Source organism: Macrotis lagotis, chromosome 2 (genome assembly GCF_037893015.1).
Source record: "Macrotis lagotis isolate mMagLag1 chromosome 2, bilby.v1.9.chrom.fasta, whole genome shotgun sequence".
NCBI lineage: Eukaryota > Metazoa > Chordata > Mammalia > Peramelemorphia > Peramelidae > Macrotis > Macrotis lagotis.
In genome coordinates, this window is record NC_133659.1 from 145,587,050 (window position 1) to 145,611,082 (window position 24,033).

The 24,033-nt window shown below is 33.8% G+C and overlaps 1 protein-coding gene and 1 pseudogene across 13 annotated transcripts in view; one reads left to right on the plus strand and one right to left on the minus strand.

Moving 5' to 3' along the window:
• The window catches only part of RYR2 (ryanodine receptor 2), a 766,826-nt gene that overhangs the window by 568,180 nt on the left and 174,613 nt on the right, over positions 1-24,033 (minus strand). The window lies entirely within an intron of this gene.
• On the plus strand, positions 22,327-23,093 carry LOC141513263 (3-oxo-5-alpha-steroid 4-dehydrogenase 1-like; annotated as a pseudogene).

Genomic DNA, 24,033 nt, shown 5'->3' on the forward strand with positions numbered 1-24,033 from the left:
AAAAGTAAAAAAAAATGGTTACCAAATTCTTAAAAACTAAATTGAAGGCACTGGTTAAAAACTATCACATAGTAAATACTGGGTCTGTGATTTAGTTATCAGACTGTACTCAGTATAGAAACTTCCTCAACAAGTATATACTCCAACCTGCTTTTTACTTAGTAGATAAGTCCAAGGCAATGACTTATATCCCAAGGCACTATACAATACAGAAATAAATAAAAAAGTGAAACAGCTCCTTCCCCTAATAACCCCTTCCCCTGCATGTATTCTATTCTATGGACACTCAAAAGTATGTGTTGATACCAATAGTTTGGTGCCTGTATTTGGAATAAACAGAATTATAGATTTGTAGGAATAGAAAGGATCTTAGTGAGATCTTATCAGAGCCAAATTCTATTACAGAAAGCTTTTGTTTTTTCTTGCATCCAATATATAGAGAGCCAAAATGAATCAATCTACAGACATATATTAAGTACCTACCTTCTGGAAGGTAAAAATGACCCCTACCCACCAGAAGCAGGTGCTGGGAAGGAAGGATAGCCCCATTTGTAAGAAGCTTACATTATATACTATAGGGACTCAAGAAATTTATTGACACAAACAGAATAGAAACCATATTTATATGAAATAATTGGTTCATAGATTCACTAGAAGTCATTTCAGGAATACAGTGAAAAGAAAGGGTTTGGTTTGGACTCCTAAGTCTGTTACAACCTGTGAGGATTTAGTTGAGACATTTCACTTCTCTGAATATTAGTTTCCTCAAGCATAAAATGAAGAAATTGGACTAGATGACTTCTGCAGTCCTTCCAACAATAAATCTTGCAACAGTGGTCTAGTTACAGTTAACTGTTAAACAATTGTCAAAGCAAAACATAAAGCTGGAAGATATATTCTTGCCAATGTATCCACCAGTATCATGGAAGTTGTCTAATGCAGGGGTCAGATAGAAAAGAGATTTTCTATTGATGTGCAAGTCCTGCAGATAATCTTCTGTGTGGATAATATATTTTCTTTTGAAATAAATATTGTCCTGAGAAAGATCATAAGTGATGATGTATTAAAGTTCATGAACCATTTTGCAATCAGAATTGGGTTAACAAAAAGTCCAAAGAACATTAACTCTTAAAGTTGCTTAATATAACTATCACCATCCTCCATCCAAATTAAAGTACTTACTCTCCTCCAAATATATATTTTAGTTTCCCAAATCCATTCCTTTTCTCATTCTTTTTCCTATACCTAGATTGTCCTCCCACTTTTAGAGCAAGCCCTGTATTATCGTGTTAAAATAATAATCATCTTTTGAGAACTAGGTCAAATGCCACCACTTCCATGAACTCTTCTCAAAATTATAAATGATTTCTCAATTAACAATTTATTAAATGTGTATTGTGCTCCAGAAACTGTATTAGCATTTGGGGATAAAAATACAAATTCAAGAAGGTACTCTTATTTTCATTACACAACTCATATAGTACTTTATTTTTACATCCTTTATGCCTTATCAAATTCTATTTTATATTAAGTGTTCTTTCTACTGAAGTTTAGAGCAAGAGTTCTTAAATATAAACTTTGAAATTTAAAAAAAAATAACTCTATTTCAATATAATTGATTTCCTTTGCAATCCTATGTATTTTTTTTAAAAAAAACTGTTCTAAGAAGAGGCTTATGGGGCAGCTAGGTGGCGTAGTGGATAAAGCACCGGCCTTGGAGTCAGGAGTACCTGGGTTCAAATCTGGTCTCAGACATTTAATAATTACCTAGCTGTGTGGCCTTGGGCAAGCCACTTAACCCCATTTGCCTTGCAAAAACCTAAAAACAAATTGTAAAAAAAAAAAAGAAAAGGCTTAACCTGAGTGTCAAAAAGATCTATGACAAAAAAGTTTAATGACTTCTTTAGAACAATGATCCTGTTTCATCTCTATATATTTTCCCCTTCATCCCTAATATCATATTTTAGAAACAGTAGGTACTTAAATAGCTGTTAATATAATTTTAATAGTTGGATTTTTTCTATGGGAATTTGAAATTTAGTTTTCCAATTTCTTTTTTTTTGTGGGGGGGCAAGGCAATGGTGTTAAGTGACAAGGCAAGGGTTAAGGTCACACAGCTAGTAATTATTAAGTGTCTGAGGCTGGATTTAAACTGAGCTCCTCTTGACTCCAGGGCTGGTGCTCCATCCACTTTGCCACCTACCTGGCCACTCTAGTTTTCCAATTGCTAATACAATTTAGATGGCTATTTCATGGAGTAATTATCTAAATACAAAGCAGCAATCAGAAAATTCAATCTGAATATATTATATATCATCAGTGTTCTGCTTCTACTTTAAAACAAATAAACATCTATTAGAATTGAACTCTTATCATTCCATCTTTGGCAATATTAAATGAAGGATTTCATTTGCCAGCACTAAGCAGATTTGGTAAGCATCTGGGAACTACTGATATTTACCTTGGCCAAGTCACTTAACTTGTGTCTGTCTGTTTTCTTAACTGTAAAATGAAGCTAATAATAACAGAATAATATGAGACAATATTTGTAAAAATATGTAGCATAGTGCCTGGTACATAGAAGGATTATATAAATGCTAGTTATTATAATTATTATCATTATTATTAACAGATCATTATAGAATTAGAGAAGGTCAGGGTTGGAAGGAATAATAGAATTCATTGAATTCAATCAACTTAATCAACAGTTGAAGACAGTGAGACTCAACTCCTAATGCCAAGTGACTTGCTTAAGGTCACATACTTAGTAAAAATAATAGAGACATGGTCTTGGAAAGCAGTTCTCTGACACACTGAATAGATCATTGAGACTGGAGTCAGAAAGGCCTGATATCAAATCCAGCCTTAGATACTTATTGTATGACCTTGAGCAAGTTTGCCCTCAACTATAATATGAAGATAATGATGACATCAATCTGCAGGTCTGTTGTGAAAATCAAATGAGATAATATTTGTAACTATACTTAGCATAGTTCCTGGTACCTGGTGGATATTTAATAAATGCTTGCTTCCTTCCTTCCTTAATGCAGGACTACTCAAGCACTCAACTGTGAACATCTTGAGGTTCAACATAACATTGTTGATCACATGGTAAGACACTAATCCTACCATTCCCTAGTCTTGGTCTATAGGAAATTGTCCACAGAAATTCTTGGTAATTTACATTTTTAATTCTCCATAATCTAAAAAGTTCTCAAAACTTTGGAGACATAAAAAATTGCCCCTCCTATGTAAAATATTGGGGTTTCTCTGTCTTAATGTTGTAGTAGTAGAGAGGAATAGATGCCAATTTCACTTATCCCATAATTCATCTAATCGAAAATATAGATGCATGTCATTATTTATATAAAAAGAGTCATTCTTGGTAAAGAACCCTAACTGGTGTATTCCTTTTAATCTTTAGCATTACCTTGTAAAGACTGTGCCTTTTAATGGCAATTGTCAGAACAGAGGATTCCATCAAAGAATTCACTACACTCTAAAACTGATTTTTTAAATAAAACATAACTCTGATCTTGAGTAAATAAGATTGGTAAGCACTGTGAAATCTATACTTAAAATTAAATTAAACTTTAAAAAAGTGAAAAAAGTTGTTCCAGATTTGATAGACAAAGTGAATGAAAGCATAGAGATTAAAAAGAGAAGAGCAAACATTTGGAAATAGCAAGCAAACTTATTTGAATTGAGAGAAAGTAATCAGCAAGAAGCTAAAAGGATAAAGGAGGATAGGATAAAAGCTAAAAGGATGAAACATGAATAGATAAACCTTTATGAAGCCAATAAGATTTTTAATTTGCAAGAGTGGTCAATGGAATACTGCTGCACAGGCTTTTTTGTTTGTTTGTTTTTAAGGAACGGACTGTCAGGACACAATCTAAAGGAAATATATTTTAAAAAAATTAGATGGACTTGGAGTTAAGATCTGGGATTATATTCCTGTTCCAATAGCAATCAGCCATGTGACTATTATATTTTAAGTTCTGTGAAGTCAGAAGCAATTTTTTAGCCTTTCTTTTTATCTCCAGGGATAAGCATAAAGTTTGGGATACATTTTATATAGGACATGAAGATCTGGGAAACTGCTTGATCTAGAATGATCTAGTGAGATATATATCACAAGTTTAATTGAATGAGGCAATTGGAGCTTTTATTTATTTATAACAGGTTCAAATACCAACTCTAGTATTGATAGTGATATGAATATACCACTTTATCTCTTTGAACTTCAATTTCCTCATCTGGAAAATGAGCATAATATTCCTGAATGTCACAAGAAAGGCTGACCTCAGTCAGGAAGACCTAAGTTTAAATATTAACTACAACTCATAGTCAGAAAAGGAGGAAGTCAGTGACTTCAACTTGCTTACTTAACAAAATGGTGAGTGTAAGCCACCATTATAAGAATGAATGTAACTGGGGCAGCTAGGTGGTGTAGTAGTAGATAAAACACAGGCCTTGGAGTCAGGAGTACCTGGGTTCAAATCCAGGCTCAGACAATAATTACCTAGCTGTGTGGCCTTGGGTAAGCCACTTAACTCCATTTGCCTTGCAAAAACCTAAAAAAAAAAAAAGGATGAATCTAACTAGTTGAGAATCTGCAAAGTATTCTGGGAGTCGTGAAAAAAACAATCTATTAACATAACATACTAGAATGAAACATAATACACTCACCATGAAGGAAGATGGTAAGGAAAAAAAACTTCAATTATAGGTTTTATTTAATGAAAAAAATTCCTTAAAATTAAAGTTATCCAAAAGCAAAAAGTTAACTCTGTTCCCCTTTACTGTAAGTCTTTAAGCTTTAAGGATTTTTGTTGTGGGGAAATGTTGTAGGGATGACTTTTATTAGATTACAGATTGGAGTAAATGGCCTCTAAGGCCTTTTCAACACTTAGATACTATGTTCCTGTGATTTTTCTATTAAATTCATTTTTCTACAGTCCCCCAAATCTAGAAAATTGAAATAGTGATGAGTGTAAGACTAACATGACTAGGAAAACCTCAAAGAAAACACAAACAATTATTCTATGCTGTACCATATAATAAAAATAGACCACAAACAGTTTAAATGACCAGATACAATCCCACAACATCTCTGGCAGTAACTCTAGAAATATTTCTGGAAATAGGTATACTAAGATTACATAAACAAGTTCATATGAAAAATAAATTTTCACAATTTGATGTGACTTGCCTCTCTCCATTCTCTACTGGCATTTTCTTTCAGCAAGTGGAATAGAAGCAGATTGCAAATGCCATCAACATCATCAAAGACTTACTAAGAACATGCAGTCCTTCATTACTGACCCTTCGCAAACAGGAAAATAAAGTATTCCAGAAAAGACAGGGCAGAAGTTCTTTTATGCTTCTGACATCTGATTAGGCATAAATGTATTAAATTATTAGGTTGAGGGATATGATAGAATAGAAAAGTTAGTAAGAGAAAAAAAGAACTAATGGAACGAAAAGCTTTGAAATTGCGTTATCATACATGTTAAGTGAATATTAATGAGAATTCCCTAAATTTTATCATTGTGGAAAAGTCTAAAAATAAGCATATAGAATAGCAAAATAAGAATTTTGATCAAGAAAAAAGACTAATAAAGACTAATGAGAAAAAATTAAATGTTTAAATTTATATTGACATCTCTAAGATATATATATATATGTATATATATATATTGCCTATCATATTCTGAAATGCTTAATATCTCTACCATAGAAATCACTTGTATACATGTGAGTCTGTATATGTGATTAGGAAAGAGAGAATTTTTGTGCAAACACATTTTAGAAGGCTTACAAAAATCTTCTTTGCTAGAATACACCAGGAATGCGAATAAAAGGTTTACTCTACAGTTACTAGATGCATAAAACACTTGGCTATCCTCAGGGGAAATAATTGTCTTTCCTGGTATAGTCACACAAACTCATTACCACAAAAACTTATAGCTGTATTTAAGTGAGACAGAGATCCTAAAAACTTCCCCTCATAGGCAAAAATATTGCTACCGGGACCAAGATAATAGATTTGATATGATCAGCTCCTAACAGTTAGTCTCAGTGAGTCAAGACAGGATTGGGATCACAAGGACTTCTAACCTTTTTTTAATTTTCTTAATGTACTATCACCTCCAAAAGCTCATTTTCTTTTCTTTCCTTCCTTCCTTCCTCCCTCCCTCCTTCCCTTCCCTTCTCTCCCCTCCCTTCCCCTCCCCTTCTCTTTCCTTCCTTCCTTCCTTCCTTCCTTCCTTCCTTCCTTCCTTCCTTCCTTCCTTCCTTCCTTCCTTCCTTCCTTCCTTCCTTCCTTCCTTCCTCCCTCCCTCCCTCCCTCTCTCTCTCTCTCTCTCTCTCTCTCTCTCTCTCTCTCTCTCTCTCTCTCTCTCTCTCTCTCTTTTTCTTTTGAGGGATTAGAGTACAGAGATTTTTTCCAGTCTTAGCCACTTTCTGCAATGAAAAATGCTTCACTTCTCTGGATAGACACCAAGTACACAATGTGAAGGAGAACAGATCCCAAAGAGCTTTACTGCAGTATGTTTTCAGTAACATATTTTTGTACATGATGGAATATTATTCATAGAATTTTATTTTTATCTTGCTTCTGGAATTTTTCTAATCATACCTGTACATTTGAATGTTTATACTGAGATTTCAAAACTCTGAACATTAATATATGGGGACTGGATATTGTTCCATGGATACAAAAATTTGTTTAAAAAAAAACAACACAATGAACCATTAACTTGTATTTTTTTTGTCTCTGGCTCTTAATGCTGCTGTTGGCAAACCTTTTGAATTCTGTACTTGCTAATTATGACATAAGTATAATCCCTCAACTAAAATAAATACTTAGTATTCAATATGCTGGGCACTGCAACCCACATATTTTCATGAATTTTCAATAAATTATTTAAAAAAATTAATGCTACTAATAAATTATTAAAATAGAAAAAGTTATCTTGCCTAGACTAAGCTAATAATCTAATAAATTATATTTGGATAATAAATAATACCAGTTAATGAATACATCGTAGATTTTTTCTCATGAAAATTATTTACAAACAAACACCATATCAAGTCTTATGACTGGAAAAATGAGAAAATTAGCTAGATAATAAGAGAAGTGACTAGTCTTACATAAGGAGGGGAAGAAGACTAATGAATTAATTATCTCAAGTATATTCAAATGAGTACCATGTCAATAATGTTGAATATGCTTATTTGACAATTGCTTCCTAGATAGGATGAATGAATCATTCATAAAAAAATCAGAAAAAATATATCTTCCTCAGGAAACAGTAGATCTAAAACCAGTGACAAAAGGTTTGTACGTAGTTGAAAGGGACTCAAAAAAAAAGAGGAGATAAAACTCTGATACATAACAAAAGTTCTCCAATAATTAGAAGGTTCTTCCTATAGTGTCCTGAATCTAAATTTCTTAAAGAAAGCATCAACAAATCATAGGAGAAATCAAGAATGAATATTTAAAGACAGTAGCAAGTGCATAATATCCTGTTATTGGTCAAGGAAAGAAAACATGCATCATGGTAACATGTGATTCTTTCTTGAAGGTAGGGAAGACAGCCATATGCAAATCAGGAAGCATGCCCTTTTTCTGGGGGATGTCTTTGGGATATGACTGAGGCTCCACTAAGTTTTTTTAAATGTGTAAACAGAGATTCATTTCTGATGACTAATATAGGAAGTAAAACTTTCAGAAGAAATCTGAATTCTATCTGTAGTGTAGTTCTGGAAGCTAAAAGGGTTCTACAGAGGTATATTTTTATCTATTCAACCATTCAAAAGATAGGATTTTGTAGGAGAAAGAGGGCAAAATGGTATTATGAAAAATAGCTTTGGATTTCGGTTCAAATCTTGAATATGCAACTTATTACCATTGTGTTCTTACAAAAGTGTTTTTAATTCCTCAGTCCTTGGGTTCTACATTTTTTAACATGGGAAATTATTCTCAATGGTCTCTCAAATCCTTTCTATGATCTTCCTGAATATCTGTACTAGTGTTTAAAATGTCCGATTGATAGGCTTCTAAGAGATGGAGATAGAATGAGCCAAGGAAGAATATGGTTGATGGAACAACTGCTGACCTGAGCAAGAGAACTTTAAACCAAAAACTGAAGGGAAGAAAGAAGAGTTAGAAGACAACAGTTGAAAAACTTGAAAGAAGACTTAGGGGAGATATAAACTATCCTCCATTTGGAATGATATATTGAGAATGGATTATTAGGATTTACCCTCAATGGTTCCAGTTGGCAGAAAATGGATCAATGGCTGAAAATAGTAGAAATGTATATTTTGGCTTGTGATGAACCAAAATTTTTTTCATGAGAGTTCACCAAAAATGGCATCTCTGAAAGTGTTTGACCACAGGCTGATTGGCTAAGGGATCTCATAAAGGGTATGCTAGCATGGAAGGACAGATTAAACCTTATTTCTTCTAAGGTCTCTTCCAATTTAAAAATTCTACAATTCTGAAATGCCTTAGGAAAGGGAGTACAGGTGTGTGTTTGTGTGTGCATATGTGTGTGTGTCTGTGTGTCCATAAATCAAAATCAGAAAAAAATAAAGAATCCCAAGTCTCTTCTTAAGATTTCAAACAGGCACACTTAACATTCCTTTCATTGTTAAAGCCCAGAAACTGACTTTTTTTTTAATAACACCACAATGTTTTGAAAGAGACTTGCTAGAATCAGCTCTATTCCAGGTATACAGGGCTCCTGGCCCACATAGGCAAAGATGGGAATACTAAGTAGTAATGCCTAGATAGGGAGTCCAGAAAGACAACATCAGCAGAGGACACCTGCAATATGATTGCTAAAAATAAAAAAGTCTCAGAAGTTGTTTTTAATACTTTGCTCCACTTCACAAAGTAGAAGAGATAATCACTTGTCAACTCCTGAAGGCATTCTGAGATTCTGACATGGTTAAGAGCCCTCTGTCCATCACCACCGTGTTCACAGTTGTTCCCTGCAGCCCTGTTTAAGTCCCAAGTGCTATTCGCCAGACACCTAGCTTTTAAATCTAAAACACTGCTTTGGCACTATTCCCATCCCCTAAATAGACTCACTGAACTTCATTTCATGCATGTCTGTACTACTTGAAACTGGTTAAGGGAGACTGCAACACATGCTTCTTTTCCTCAATAAACTCCAAAGAAACCCAAAAGATTTCTTGTGAATTTGGGGTAGTCTTGGTAACTCTATGATAATATGCACCTTGCATTAAATTTTCTCTTTAAAAAAAGACATGAGTATATAAAAGATAGGAATTAATGGTCATTTTATTCCCCAAAGTCCAAGGGTAGGATGACATTTGAAATTTCTTCAAAACAAAGGTACTGGTGGAATTATTAGTTCCAAGTTCAATACTTTTTTTCTGCTAAAGTTATCTTTTTTTATACAAACTAAGTAGAGAAAATTCCCATTTCACTTTTTGAATATTCAGAATCACATTATCAAGAAAAGGACTACAAAGATGTAATATTCAGCTATTTTCTAGATTGATTTTAAACTTAAATCAGCAATAGCATTCATTACTAGGACCTTAACCAAATGCATCCTCATCACAAATTTATCATACTTAATACCAAATGGCAAGAGAAAAGTGATTTGTCAATGACAACCTAGAATTCAGTAATTCTTAAGCCTCCAAGTTCCATGGATCTCAATTTGTGCCAACTGTGAAAGGTTGTAGTGTAGTATGTTGGGAAAAGCCCCGGATTTAAGTCTAGTTCTATCATTAATTCATCTAAATGACTGCAGGCAAACCACTGCATCACTTTGGGAATCAACTCTTGACTTCTGTAAAATGAGGGGATTGTCACAGATGATTTCCATGTCCTTCTTTGCTCAAACAGTTATTTTTCTATGATTCACAGGATTCCTGCATAGCTGCCATATGGCAAGATGATACAAAGGAATTGACAAAAGGGCACAAATAGGTATGTAGTTACTATTAGAAACCTTGTGTAGGTTAGAAAAGGAAAATACTGATCAACTCAAAAATCTCTATATTATTTAATATTTAATTTTATAAGTGATCTTTTAGAATTCAATTATGTCTGATACCAAACCAAGGAGTCTAAAAGCATGAATAAATCTGTATTTTGCTTTTCTTTAACTATTTAGATGAAAAAGCACTCCAAATCAAGGAACTTCTATACCTTACATTCCATGGGCTAAGCAGCATATTTCTTTTCAAACCAATCTATTCAAATAGACATTTATTAAATGCCTACATGTGCTACCACCATATTCTTCCAAATAGAAATTTTGAAAAATATTTTCAATGTTGATATAACAAATCAATTTGTTATAATTTCCATAAGACAAAAATAAATTCTATTCCTTGACCACTAAGTACTTCCAGCATGCACTTGTACTAAAAATAAATAATTCTTTCTGACATTTCTCTGATGGCAACTAGATAAACAATCAACCAAACAAAAACAAATGAAGAAAAATAAAATGCTAATGTCTTCCTATCAGGAAAAAATAAATTTCATTTAAGCAAAGAAAGAAGTGGTGACTGGTAGACTTTAAGCAAATCCACTTTTAGAAGAAAAATGAATAAACAGAAAATGTCCTATTAACATTCTAGATGTTTTGGTAAGAAATAATTTATTCAGTCAGAGTTTCTGACAATAGAGGTCAATAGAATGCTTTTCTGGCAAAACAAAAGACCTTTTTCCCCCCTCTAAATTATATATATTTTGAATCAGACCACCAAATGAACTATCCAGTAATAAAATCTATCCTTGATTAGTGTAAAGTTTAGAATCCAAGTCTGTGTAAAGCTGTGGTCTTAAATCTTTCACTTCCCTAACTTTATGGATAATAGTTTGTCATTGATCTTCCCAAGACTCCCTCCTCTCATCAGTTCTACTGTTTTCTTCTCTGTTTTCCCAAGAGTGAGTTTCTCTTTCCACATCATCTCTGCTCTCCATTGCCTCATGTTCCATTGTATTTTTCTCCTGTGTTAGCTCCACACCAATGAGTCTGCCTTTGTTCTTCTGTATCTTTCTCCTGTACATATTTTTCTTCTAGCTAGACAATTCTGACTGCACAATAATGGGCCACTAGCTAAGGCAGCTTATTAAACCATCATTTATCTCTTTCTTGTCATTGGTTTTATAAAGTGAAGGTTGTTGAAAGAACTTCCAAGCCACTGGAAAGCTTAGGATATCTAATGACTGAGTTTTTTTTTAATTCTTCCTTCTCAAAATAGTAATTAATCTTCCTAGCTCTTGTTTTAAAGATTAAAGATTAAAGGAAGCACTATGTAGCAATTAAAAGAGAATACTCTCTCCATGAGAGTTCACATAATTTAAAGCATGGTATCATGAAGAAATTGCAAGTATATTGGCAATGCTAGGAAAAAAAGGCAAGTTTTAAAATGAGCTGGTGTGTGGTTTAAGAAGGAGGCCTATGAGGCTATCACATACAGATACTTGTTTTCCTGAGGTTTCTTCTGTTGCCTGACACATGTTTTTAATATATTATTAACTACTTGTGGGGGTTCTTTCTCTTCTTTTTATATTGTAGTGTCATACAAAAGTAAAGAGGACAGTTGTAGACTTAGTAACATTGCAAGGTCATTCAACATATTTTTTTATTACTGAATGAGGAAAAAAAATCACATTCTTGTCCCCTAATTTTCTATACACAGTAAAATTTTAATAAATATTGATTGATTCATTTAAAGTCTTTCATCCAATAAAGAACTTTTATTAGGCCCAAGGGATTGGCACATAGATGTGATAAGTGAAGAGAATGAAGGGAAAAAAGTGAGAAGAAATGTCTTTAATAAGTTGTTTTTCTCAGGAATCATTGGGAAAATAGGCAGTTGTAGCATGGCTTCCCAAGAAACAGTGTTATCACCGTGACATTTTTCATTCAAGCTTTTATTAATATACATCCCCAATTTCACACTACTCTATTTAATGACACTTTAATTGAAATTAAAAGAAAATTCCACCTTTAGAAAAGGAGTTATTCTAAGAACTATATAATAGACATGAATCACACCATACTATCATGTTCTATTCCCTTCCTGTTATGTTTTCTTAAGTCTTTCTAACAATGGAAAGTTATGTTTTATTTTTACTTTGTCACAGAATTCATAAATAAAATCAGCTAATAAAGGCAATATAAGGACTCTTAGTGATGATGGCTGGCTATGGCTATAGAGAAGTTTGCAAAGCATCTAATAAATACTGAATCACTGACCTGTAATCATTGTATAGAAAACTCTTGATTGATCATGGGAGGGATATATCCTACCCAAATTCTAAAGGGCTGTGCAAAAACTTAATAATATGCTTTGAAAGTGACTGATTATAATATAAATGATCATCACCACTGATATAAGCTAAGTATAATTAAGACAATGAACCCATTGATTCTTTATGAGACATGAAGATTTTTTTGCAGTGATTGATGGGATGAGTTTTCATGTATTTAATTAAGGAGCTTCATGATGAGCAAATGGTCACAAGTAAGCAAAGATACCTTTTTCTCTGTATATAAGTTTGCTATATATTTGAAAGGAAGTCACTGGTTCATAGAAGATATGCAGTTTCATGTGCAATCATCTTTTTTAATTGTACTGTTATGAAAATATTTTTATTCCATTAAACCATAAATAAAAAAATAAATAAATGGCTGCCATTTACATATATTTATATTTACATAAAAGCATTACTTAAATATTTACATAAATGCATATTTCTATTATTTTTTATAATGAATCAGTGCAATATGGGAGAAAGAAGGTCGGTCTTGGAGTTAAACAGCATAAGTCCCAGTACATGTGCTGCTATTTACCTCTCTAGGCCTCAGTTTCCTAATCTGTGATATTAGAAAAGAATTTGTAATGCCTATATCATGAGTTTGTTGTGAGGAGAAAAATGAGATCACACACACATACATACATACATATATATATATATGTATATATATATATATATATATACATATATATATATATATATAAGCATGCTGTAATGGGAAAAATACTGTATGAATATATATTACCTGGTTAAATAAAAGCAAAACTAAAGGTTTTATTAATTGAATATACTGGAAAAGGTACAATGTATCTCCTTCAAAGTTACAAAGTAATGGAATAATATTAAATTTTTATATAATATGTGGAAAGAGATGAGCAAATGACTGGGGCTGGATTTGGCAGGTAGAGGAAAAAATTATAACACAAACCTATTTTAAAGAAATTACAGGAGTAGAGTAACTATTACTTGGATTTCTTTTTTGGTTTTGTTTGTTCTCTTTAGTTTGTTTTGTTCCAGAAGTAACTAGATGGAGCAATTAGTGGGAAACCTACTTGTTGCAAACAGGACTACTATATCCATACAGGCATGACTTATAAATTGACTTGATAAAATACTATGACATTTAACAACTCAAGTAAAGAAAATAAATTTCAATTAGGCAAAAATGCTCAGATCCGATGGTATCTGGATATTGATCAAATAGTGTAATAGTCTGCTAAAACCACTTTATAATGGAGCCTGATTACATTATTGACCACCACAAAAAATGATGCATGCAGGGTTCTCTACCTATACTGAAGCACAGGCTTATTATTTTTTACTATAAAGAAACTAAAAGTTGAACTCAGAAGTTAATACAGAAATGTATTTAAAATACATATGAGAGCAATAAATAAGTTCTAACATATTAAGCACATAGGTAAAACAACTTTCTTTTTGTCTTATGTCACTTTTTTCAGAACCACAGAAAGATCTAGAGGATGTTTAAGAGTTCTAGTCTAGCTTCCTCCCACCACCCCCATTTTTTTATGAAGAATGAGGCCCCAAGAAATAAAAAAGACAAAGACTTGCTTAAGATCATATCTAATAGGCTCATATTATTATAGGTGGCTTTTTCTGAATTGTTCAGAAAATATGTACTCACATTACTCAAATATGAACCCATATTTCTTATCTTTTATTCATTTGACAAATAGTTATTGAACACCTACTATGTACAAAAAAGTTATGAATAATAAAAGACAATAATATGTCCTCTGTTCCCCATTAGGAAATATTTAAATACAATACTCAAGTCAAAATACTTGTTTACACACATGAATCATTAAAAAACAAAATTGTTTCCTGCCAGTTCCCAACACTGAAATGCCATATGGCTATAAATACATTCCTAGTACCCATAGTATCAGTCTGGTTTGGCAGATAGCTAGAGTGATAGTCTTACTGTTGTTATCACATAAAGCTGCAAGGATTCTAATTAAAGATGTTGACCTTGATCTGTCCTAGTGGACTTGAATCTGATAATGAATTCTTGACATTCACTAAAGTTTTTATTTTATTTCATTTCCTTCTCCTTCCATTTCAAATGGATCAAGTGTAATAAAGTATTTTAAAGTGTAATGGAAAAAAATATTGTGTCATACCAACATGGGGGGAGTAGTATTATTAGTACTATTATTACTTAACTTATGGGAAGATATTTTATTCTATGGTCAGGGCAATTGATCCAGAAGAAAATAACTTCAGGGACAACTGAGTAAAAAGCAACTTAAAGAATCTCATTTCCGACATCCCTGACAGATAGTCAGTTTACTTTATCTGGTGATATTTTTCATTGTTGCTTTAATTGTTTAACAAGACACAGACATTTTTAAAATTATCTGTATTTGCATTTTAAATTAAAAAACAACAGCAGTTAACAATTCAAAACCCAGTAAATATGAAGAAAATATGGTGGCCAGGTAAGTGAAAGACAAAGAACAGGAGAAAGAAAAGTCAGGGATGGTGAGACAGAGACGAAGAAAGAGTAGGCAAAGAGACTCAGAGATACAGATAAAAAGAGATATGAATGAACAAATACAAACACAGAAAAACATATACACACATAAAAAGAATTAGAGACAATGGAAGAGAGAAATCATGTCTAAAATTTATTTTAAAAATACATAAGTTCCTAACAGAAATGTGGAAGACTAACCATAACTTTTCTCCTTTCCCGTGTGTGTGTGTGTGTGGGAGAACTTATGCATAGGCTCCAAAATAATTTAACTTTGTGCAAAAATCAGTCATCTTTTTTTCATTATACTGTTATCCATTTGGTAGCCCTTTCAGAATTTTGTCACCAAAGATCCCTGCTTCCATTTGAATTTGATACCATTTGATATGACTTTGGGCATAACATTATGTCTATGACCACCCAGGTCATGACCATCACAACCACAGCAACATTCATAAACATATCATAATCACAACCATCCCACTTCACTTTGGCCATGCCTACAATTGTACAAATGGTTGACACAAATAAACTACAGCATCATGGTCATTTAATGATTTTAGAGAGGACCTATGACTTTATTATTGTAGAAATATTGTCTGTTGATTTAGATTATGTTGTCTCCATGCCTTCTCATCTAATATTCTTGTTCATTTTCCAATAAAACCTCCATAGATCAGTCACCTAACATGACCTTAAATGGTCTAGTCACTTTTTATTTAGCAAAAGGGAAGGTATTACAGGTATTATTATCTCCAATTTAGATATAAGGAGGTTGGATTAGGAAGTTTAGATACCATGTCCAGGATCACACAACTAGTAATCATCAGAGTCAAGTTTTTCCTGATTCCAAGTCTGATGTAAATCATCTAGCACAGACTCAGCCGATATTGCAATATCTTAAAGGTTTCTAAGTTCTCTGGATATATTAGTTAGAGTCCTTATATTCTAAACTACTTTGCACCTTAATCTGTTCATATATAAAATAGGAAAAATAGAACACTATGCTTGCCAGAGTACTTCAGAATTATATTACGAGCTCTAGAAAAAGAAAAAATGGGAATAAACTAAATAGCCTGAGTAAGGGAAGACAACCATACTTGGGAAGGGAGACCCTTGAATGAGTTTGAAATGATCTGATGTAAAAACAAAATAAAAACTATCATGATCCTGAGAAATTAAAATCTGGACAAAACAACAAGCTATATAACAGGCAAAACTGAAAAATACCTTAACTACTGAGGAGAATATGTAAATTGTATCTTATAATAAAACGGCCATGAGAGAAGGAAAGGGAAAAAAAGATTATTGAATGTCATTCTCATTGTGATAGTGCCAAGAATTCTTAATTTTTAATTTTTTTTAAGAAGTCCTTCCTAGCAGGACTACAAAGGTAAAGGCTTGAAGAAGATTGAATGTCATTCTCATTGTGATAGTGCCAAGAACTCTTAATTTTTAATTTTTTTAAGAAGTCCTTCCTAGCAGGACTACAAAGGTAAAGGCTTGAAGAAGATGCAAAGGACTACATCAGTCCACAGCATATTGCAGCAACAATAGCTAAACGAGGAGAATGAAGGTGGCTTCTGGTGCAGAGCTGAATGATTTTCTAACATGATGTTAATTATTAACACTTGCTAAGTTCTTCACAGTTTCTGGCAAGGCAGAGTATGGAATAAGAAACATTAACATGTTTTCAAGGGGATTTGATTGTATTGTGTGTGTATATCTATGTATGTGTGCATGTGCATCTGTATATGTGTATACATACATACATACACACATAGGTGTATGTATGTATAGATGCAACTCATGTCTTTTATCCTTTAGGGCATGAATGGATTGAATTACCTAAGGCAATTTTCTACATGATTGGAGCAAATGTGATATTTTGGATAAAGAGCCTCCTCAGGAGTCAGGAAGACCAGGATTCAAAGTCTCACCTCTGACATATACTAGATGAACAAGCCAATTTGCTTCCTAATACCTCAGGATACAATCTGAGATGATAAATTACATAACAGTTACAAATCTTCATTGGTAGAGGGAGCTCCTCAACCAGAATTCCAATGAAATCACACATCTGGGAAAAAATCACATCAATCAGCTGCCTGTGCCTCATGTTTGTATTTAAGAGTATATATAGGGACGGCTAGGTGGTGTAGTGGATAAAGCACCGGCCTTGGAGTCAGGAGTAGCTGGGTTGAAATCGGGTCTCAGACACTTAATAATTACCCAGCTTTGCGGCCTTGGGCAAGCCACTTAACCCCATTTGCCTTGCAAAAACCTAAAAAAAAAAAAAAAAAACCAAGAGTATATATATATATACATATGTGTGTGTGTGTGTGCATATATATATATATATATATATATATATATATATATATATATATATGGCATGAGATGACTTGGGAATAGGAAAATAATATTAGTATTAATGGGGAAATTAATACCTGAATTACCACTCACCATCCTTTTGCTTTCATACCCTTATACCCTTTATAAATGATGAAAGGAAAGAAGACTAAATTTTACAATCCCTTAAAGATTTGTCTTAAAGATCTTCCCTGTCACTTAATGGTTACTTATTTCACAATATACTTCACACATATTCCCAAGCCTAAGAGGCAGACAGCCTCTGAAAAATGGGGACATATTTCCTAATTATGGTGTAGTATAAGTAAGTTGCAAAGGGTTTTATAATTTCTATAGAAATGTAAGCTATTAATCAGCTGTGTCTCAAATAAATAGGTTGCCTATCAACAGTAATGAATATTTTGTTTTTCTATACAGACTGAACCAAACAATTAGCTCCAGAGGCAGTCCATCAGATGAATTACTGATGTCTTATTAACCTGTTCACATTGAATGACCATAGAAGAAAAAAGAGGTGAAACATGTAACTATTTACATAATTATGTGGTAGAATATCAGTATATCTCTTCTATGTATGATTCCTACATCTTCCACATCACTGATTAGGTTTAAAAGGAATACAAGCCATCCCACTTTTAAAGACCTCTACAGAACAATATTTCAAGGCAACACATTTAAATATTTAATAGGAACTGTTCTGATTAACACTTGCTGAAAAGACTTGTTTCCTCTGATTAGAATGTAGACTCCTTGAGGTCAGGGACAACTTCATATTTGTATGTGCATACTCAAGAAATACTTTTCCTTCATTTGCTCAATAAATATCAGGATTTTTTTTCTTAAAGCTACTGTAAAATCCCTCAAATGCTTTTTGAAACCAAGACAGAATTATAAGGAACATGAAGCACAATTTGCTATTAGTTGTCATTTTATGAAAGTGCAATGGAAAAATTAGTAGATGGAAGAAATTAAAAGATCTGAATTCTGTTCCTGACTCCAACATTAAATAGTTCAAAGATCTTGAGGTCAAATAGTAAAGTAACCCACTACAATCCTTCTTGAAGACTTCTATGGCAGTGTGGTAGAGCTCTGTATAATCAGGAATCTGAGTCCAGATTTTGTCTTTGATAATGATGTGACCTTTGGCAAAGTGCTTCATCTTCCTCCACTAAGTTTTCTCATTTATAAAATTCAGGTCTCTGAGGTCCTTTTGTCCTACAGCTATGATTCTATGGCATGAAAGTGAAGTGACACTTCTGAAGGTTCAACCTGTAGCAAGTCTTAGTAAAATGAAAAGATCAGAATAGCTTTTCTCCAAGTTCCCTTTAGGTTTGACCATTCTGTGATCTAATTATTCTAGTGACTGTTACTATCACTATTCAACATTTCAGTTCTAAGATTAAAAAAAAATGATTCAATTGACATTCTGGCATATAAACTATCCACTCTCTATGACTGGTAACTCTTTGACCCCTTTTAGGCTAGAAAATCTGAGAATTAAATATAAACCTATACTCCTTAGATGAGATGATGGAGTGGAAAGAAAATTAGCTCTGGAGTAAGATGACTGGAATTCAAATTCTGCTTCTTTTGCTTGTTTATCCGTGGTATTTTAGGCAATCCCCCTTGACCTCAGTTTTCTCACCTATAAAATGAGGAATTTGGACTAGCTAAAAGGAAAGCAGTTTCCTTCTAGTTCCAGCTCTATGGTCCTAATGTTTACAAATTTCAATAGCATTTCTAATAATCAGAAGGCTTGAACATTATTTCCAGATTCTCTAGATGACTCATTCTTGTTTGCACGCCTAAATATCTGCCAGTTTTCCCACCTGTAATAAAAACAATATTGTCTACAAGTTAGCTATACAACCAGTATGAAATCCTCCTGATTTGTAAATGTTTTACCTCTAACTCAGTATTTATGAGAGTGGATAATGGAATCCTCTGAAGGGTAAGGAGAGGATCACAGACAAGCAGTAATCATTCAGAAGAAATGGAGATGCCTCCAGGTTTGGAGACAAAAGAAATTCTGTCACATCAAGGAATACATCAAAAAATAAATCCATATGGAAACATTGAAACTGAGATGATTCTATGAATTCCTTCTAATGGTACAGATTCCAATCCATCTATATAATTTGTGGTGTGTGTGTGTGTGTGTGTGTGTGTGTGTGTGTGATCTAATGATTGCTATGTTTCACTTAGATTAGCCTTTTTCTTTCTCTATTACTTATCTCAGTACACCATTATTTCTAAATTGCTAATGGTTAGAAAAGTTCATGCTAATTCAAATGATATAGAAAATATGTGTTCATATATATATATATATATATATATGTGACATAAACACATACAGAGAGAAAAGAAAATAAAAGTAAAATATGATGACTAGTTTATCAATCTAATCCATAAAAATCCCATTTAATGTAAAATATGGCTAAATACCAAAGCTGTATCCATTCCACAATTCCTAAGACTCCCTGGGCTTTGAGTCTCTTGGAGTTTCAAGCCCAAGTCACTTGAAAGGGAGCAAAAAGAATAGGCTTTCCAGGATGTTCCATCAACAACAAGGAAACACTGCTGTTGGAATCAGATAGGGGGATGTGAGCACATGGAAACAGAGTGGGGATCCTGTGTCAGTAACTGTGAAGAGGGAGGTTGTGGTTGGAAAGATGCTCTAGCTCCAACAGAAACCACTTAAATCTGTGTATGACTCATTTGTGAGTGTTCATAAACCAAGTATTCCCTGTACTGGGTAGCCTTAAAGGGTATCCCGGGAGATAAAGATGCATTTTACTTCTCCCATAAGTCTAAATTCTGCTAAATGCTTAGATATAAAAATCAATGCTTACCCCATTACACAGGAACCTCAGGTCACCAACATTCTTCTTGTATTTTATAACTTAAAGAACACTATCCCCATATCTACTACCTGTTGGCCATAACTCACATCAAAAGGAGAATGTATTTACAAACAGGATTATGTTTTAATTGTCAATATATTTTGACAGAGATGAGTAAATTTGGGCTTTTGATAGTGAGGATATCTGGGACTTGTCTCATATAGACTGTGAGAATAACTCCTACCACCATAAATTCAATAATGAGTCAATTCCTGTAAAGTCGCTAGTCCAATGTCATATAGCCCTCTATAGCTGTCTTTCTCCTAAGAGGGAATAAGGTCATAGATGTGGAGAAGAAACTATAAAGAAATTAAACATAATACCATCAACAGTCTGAGTCAGAGTGGTGGGAGGTTTTCATTTTACAGTACCAAGAATAATAAAAGTAGTAAGAAAATCCAATATGACATCATGAATACTTTGGTGTTTTGCCCAAGTTTTAACACAAAATATTGCATAAGAATCAGAAATTTTATTTGTTTTCAGCTTTACTTATTCTTAGGATATCTGTTTACGTTAATTTTAAAATGTCACATTAAATGTTAAAGGTATAACTACCACATATTCTTCCTCCAAAAACCTATTCTGATGCCTATAATGGTATTGAGTTGACCTGGGCTTCTCCAAGGTTCTACCAAAAGAGTGTAAGTTCTTGTAGGCCCTATATGACTTATAAAAAGAAATTAAATACACACTGCTGAGAGTTTTGGACCATATCCACTCATGACCTTTCAGGGTCCTACCTTTTATTTTTATTGGAGAATTTTAAGCTAAAGGATCTTTTATTCTCCCAACTTCTCTGGAAAGGAGTTTCCCATACATATGAGTGGCATGTGTCAATATCTTCCATAGGCAGTGGGGTGTATGCTTATCTTGGTACATACTTATTTCCATACTATTAATAGCTGCAAAAGCTAACTTTAGTTCAAAACTTAGCCTTGAAGAATTTCTGACTGAGTAATAGAAAGAGAACATATTTTTCTTCTAACATCACAACAGCACTGCGGAAACATGGCCATAAACTGAATTTAAAATGAGACTGCTAAGCTAAGCATCACAAAATAACATTTGTGAATAATCACAAGCTTAAATGGTATATATTTACACTGAAAAGTTTTGACCAGATTACATTAGGAGTTTATTAGAAATACAGTTGGTAAAAATACAGTGAACTGCATTGCTGTTCTATTAAAAATTAATAAGATTACTTTAATGGAAAGAATGCTAGACTGGGAGTCAGGATGCCTAGGTTCTTGTCCTAGATATGCCATTAATTACCTCTGAGATCTGAAGCAAGTTATGTCACCTCTTTGTGCCTCAGTTTCCTAGGGAATACTCACTAGTCACTAGATCCTGATCAATGAAATGCTCAGGTCTGATTCAAAGAATAAATGCCAAAGCATTCTTTCCTTTGTATACCTTCCATGGCTTGAAGTTAGCACTATATATTGGATTAAGAATTAGAAGACCTTGCTCTACATCTGCCACCAAATAAGCATGTAGTCCTAAGCAAAATGGGATTGTACCAATTTCTCCCCATCTCTCTCATATTCCTAAATCCTGACATCCAAGAAATAAAAAGCTTTAAATATATATTCTTACAGAATGAAGATGACTATTGTTCAGTTGTGTCTCTTTGGGACCCCCTCCCCCCAAAATATTTGGGGATTTCTTGGCAAAGATACTGTTTCGCCATTACCTTCTCATTTTATAGATGAAGAAATTGAGAAAAACAGGATTAAGTGACTTGTCCAGAGTCACATAACTACTAGACATCTGAGATCAGATTTGAACACAGAAAGATGTGACTGACTCCAGATCCAGGACTCTATCCACTGGGCCATCTGTCTACCTGCAAAAGGGCTAAGAAGTATCATTAAAGGGAAGGGTAAATTTTATTCCATCTTGATAAATTTTTATTTATCAAGATGACATAGTGAATAGAGAGAGGTAGTTTTTAAGCCACAAAAACATGGCTTCAAATTATCTTACCACTGAAACAGTCTGGTTCTTTGACCCTAAGCAAGACATTCAATACTTCAGTGTTCTAGACTTTTAAGCTCCAAAGAAGGTGCCAACCTACATTGGTAGAGGGAATTTCTGAAATATATATATATATATATATATATATATATATATATATATATATATATATATACACACATATTTGAAAATGTGGGAGCAGGTTAGTGCTTGCCTGGGGTCGCGTTGCTCCCGTGGGGACCATGACGCTGGACGCAGGGCCAGGGCGCCTGGAAGCCTTCGCCTGGCTTTTAGTGGTCCTGGGACTGGTGTCCGGGCTCCTGCAGTCGGCCGTGGGCTTGCCCTACAGCCGCCACGCCGAGGCCGCCTTCAGCCCGACACTGCCCGGGAGGCTGTCGTGGTTCCTGCAGGAGCTGCCGTGCCTGCTGGTGCCGCTCTACGTGGTCACCTGCACCCCTGCCCAGCACCTCAGCCACTGACCCAATCGCCTCCTCCTGGCTACCTTCATCATCCACTACTTGCAGAGGTCATTAATTTTTCCCTTTCCGATTCGTGGAGGAAAACCAGTACCAATACTCATAACCTTAATAGCAGTCATGATCTGTATCCTTAATGGATACTTACAAAGCCAATACTTGAGTAACTCTGCAGTATATTCTGATAACTGGATCAAAGATCCCCGTTTTATCACAGGTTGTGCCGGGTGGCTAATAGGGATGTTAATAAATATCTATTCTGATAATATCCTAAGAAACTTAAGAAAACCAGGAGAAGCTACAAAATACCAAGGGGAGGCTTGTTTGACTATGTTTCTGCAGCCAATTTCTCTGCATAAGTGATGGAATGGTATGGTTATGCTCTTTTGAGCTGGTCCTTTGAAGGCATTGCATTTGCAGTATTTACAACCTGCATTTTAGGGTCCAGAGCAAAACAACATCACATGTGGTACCTGGAGAAGTTTGAAGACTACCCAAAGTTGAGGAAAATTATAATCCCATTTTTATATTAAGCACATATCGCTGAAAATTTCTTGTCTTCAACTTCAAGGGTTTTCATAATTTTCTCTGGAGTATATACATACATATATACATATATATTTATATGTATGTATGCATGTATGCATACACACATATAAAACTTTCATTTTTATGAATAATATTTCAAAGAATTTTCTAAGAAATTTTCCTGAACAAATTTTCAGTTCTAAAAACAGAAAAAAAAAGAAAAGAAAATGTATGTGAGTGTTCCATATACCAATGAAATCACAGGTCAAGACTGTATCTCTATTTATCGAGCATTCTCTATAGTTTTATACAAGGAGGTAACAAGGTAACAAGAAAGAAGCATAATAATAGGAAAAAGGAATATGGGTGATGGTAATAAAACATTGTTCTCTCCTCATGTTAGGCTTTCCCCCAGGACTTCATATGTTCCATCCATACCAAAATCCTTATCAATCTACTGAATGAGTTGGTTGGTTTCAGTGTCAGGGAAATACAAATTCAAAGAAACTACCCCTTTACTGCCACTTCTCCAATTCTAGACTCAATCCCAAATGCACTGATTGATTGGATATATGCTTTTAAAGTTTAATTGGATCATCCCACTTTTAAATCCACTCTTTAATTTTAAAAAAAGGAACCATAACACTCTTCTACTTAAGTATGCTATGATGATTAGTTGTCTAATGTATTCCTTGAAACTTTGGTAATATTTTTATGCAAATACAAACCCCTCCCCAATTTTTAAGAGATTTAATGATTATGTAAGTGCAAAATCCTCCATTAACACACATTAATGCCTCATTATGGCATGGAAAAGACCCTAGGTTCTGGGAAGCTAGGCCAATAGGAGTACAAAATGCTCTGGCAAGTCCTAATAAACTGGAAAAAAACTGAGGAGAGGTCTACTAACTGGTTATATTTGATCTAAAGATCAATCTAGCTAAG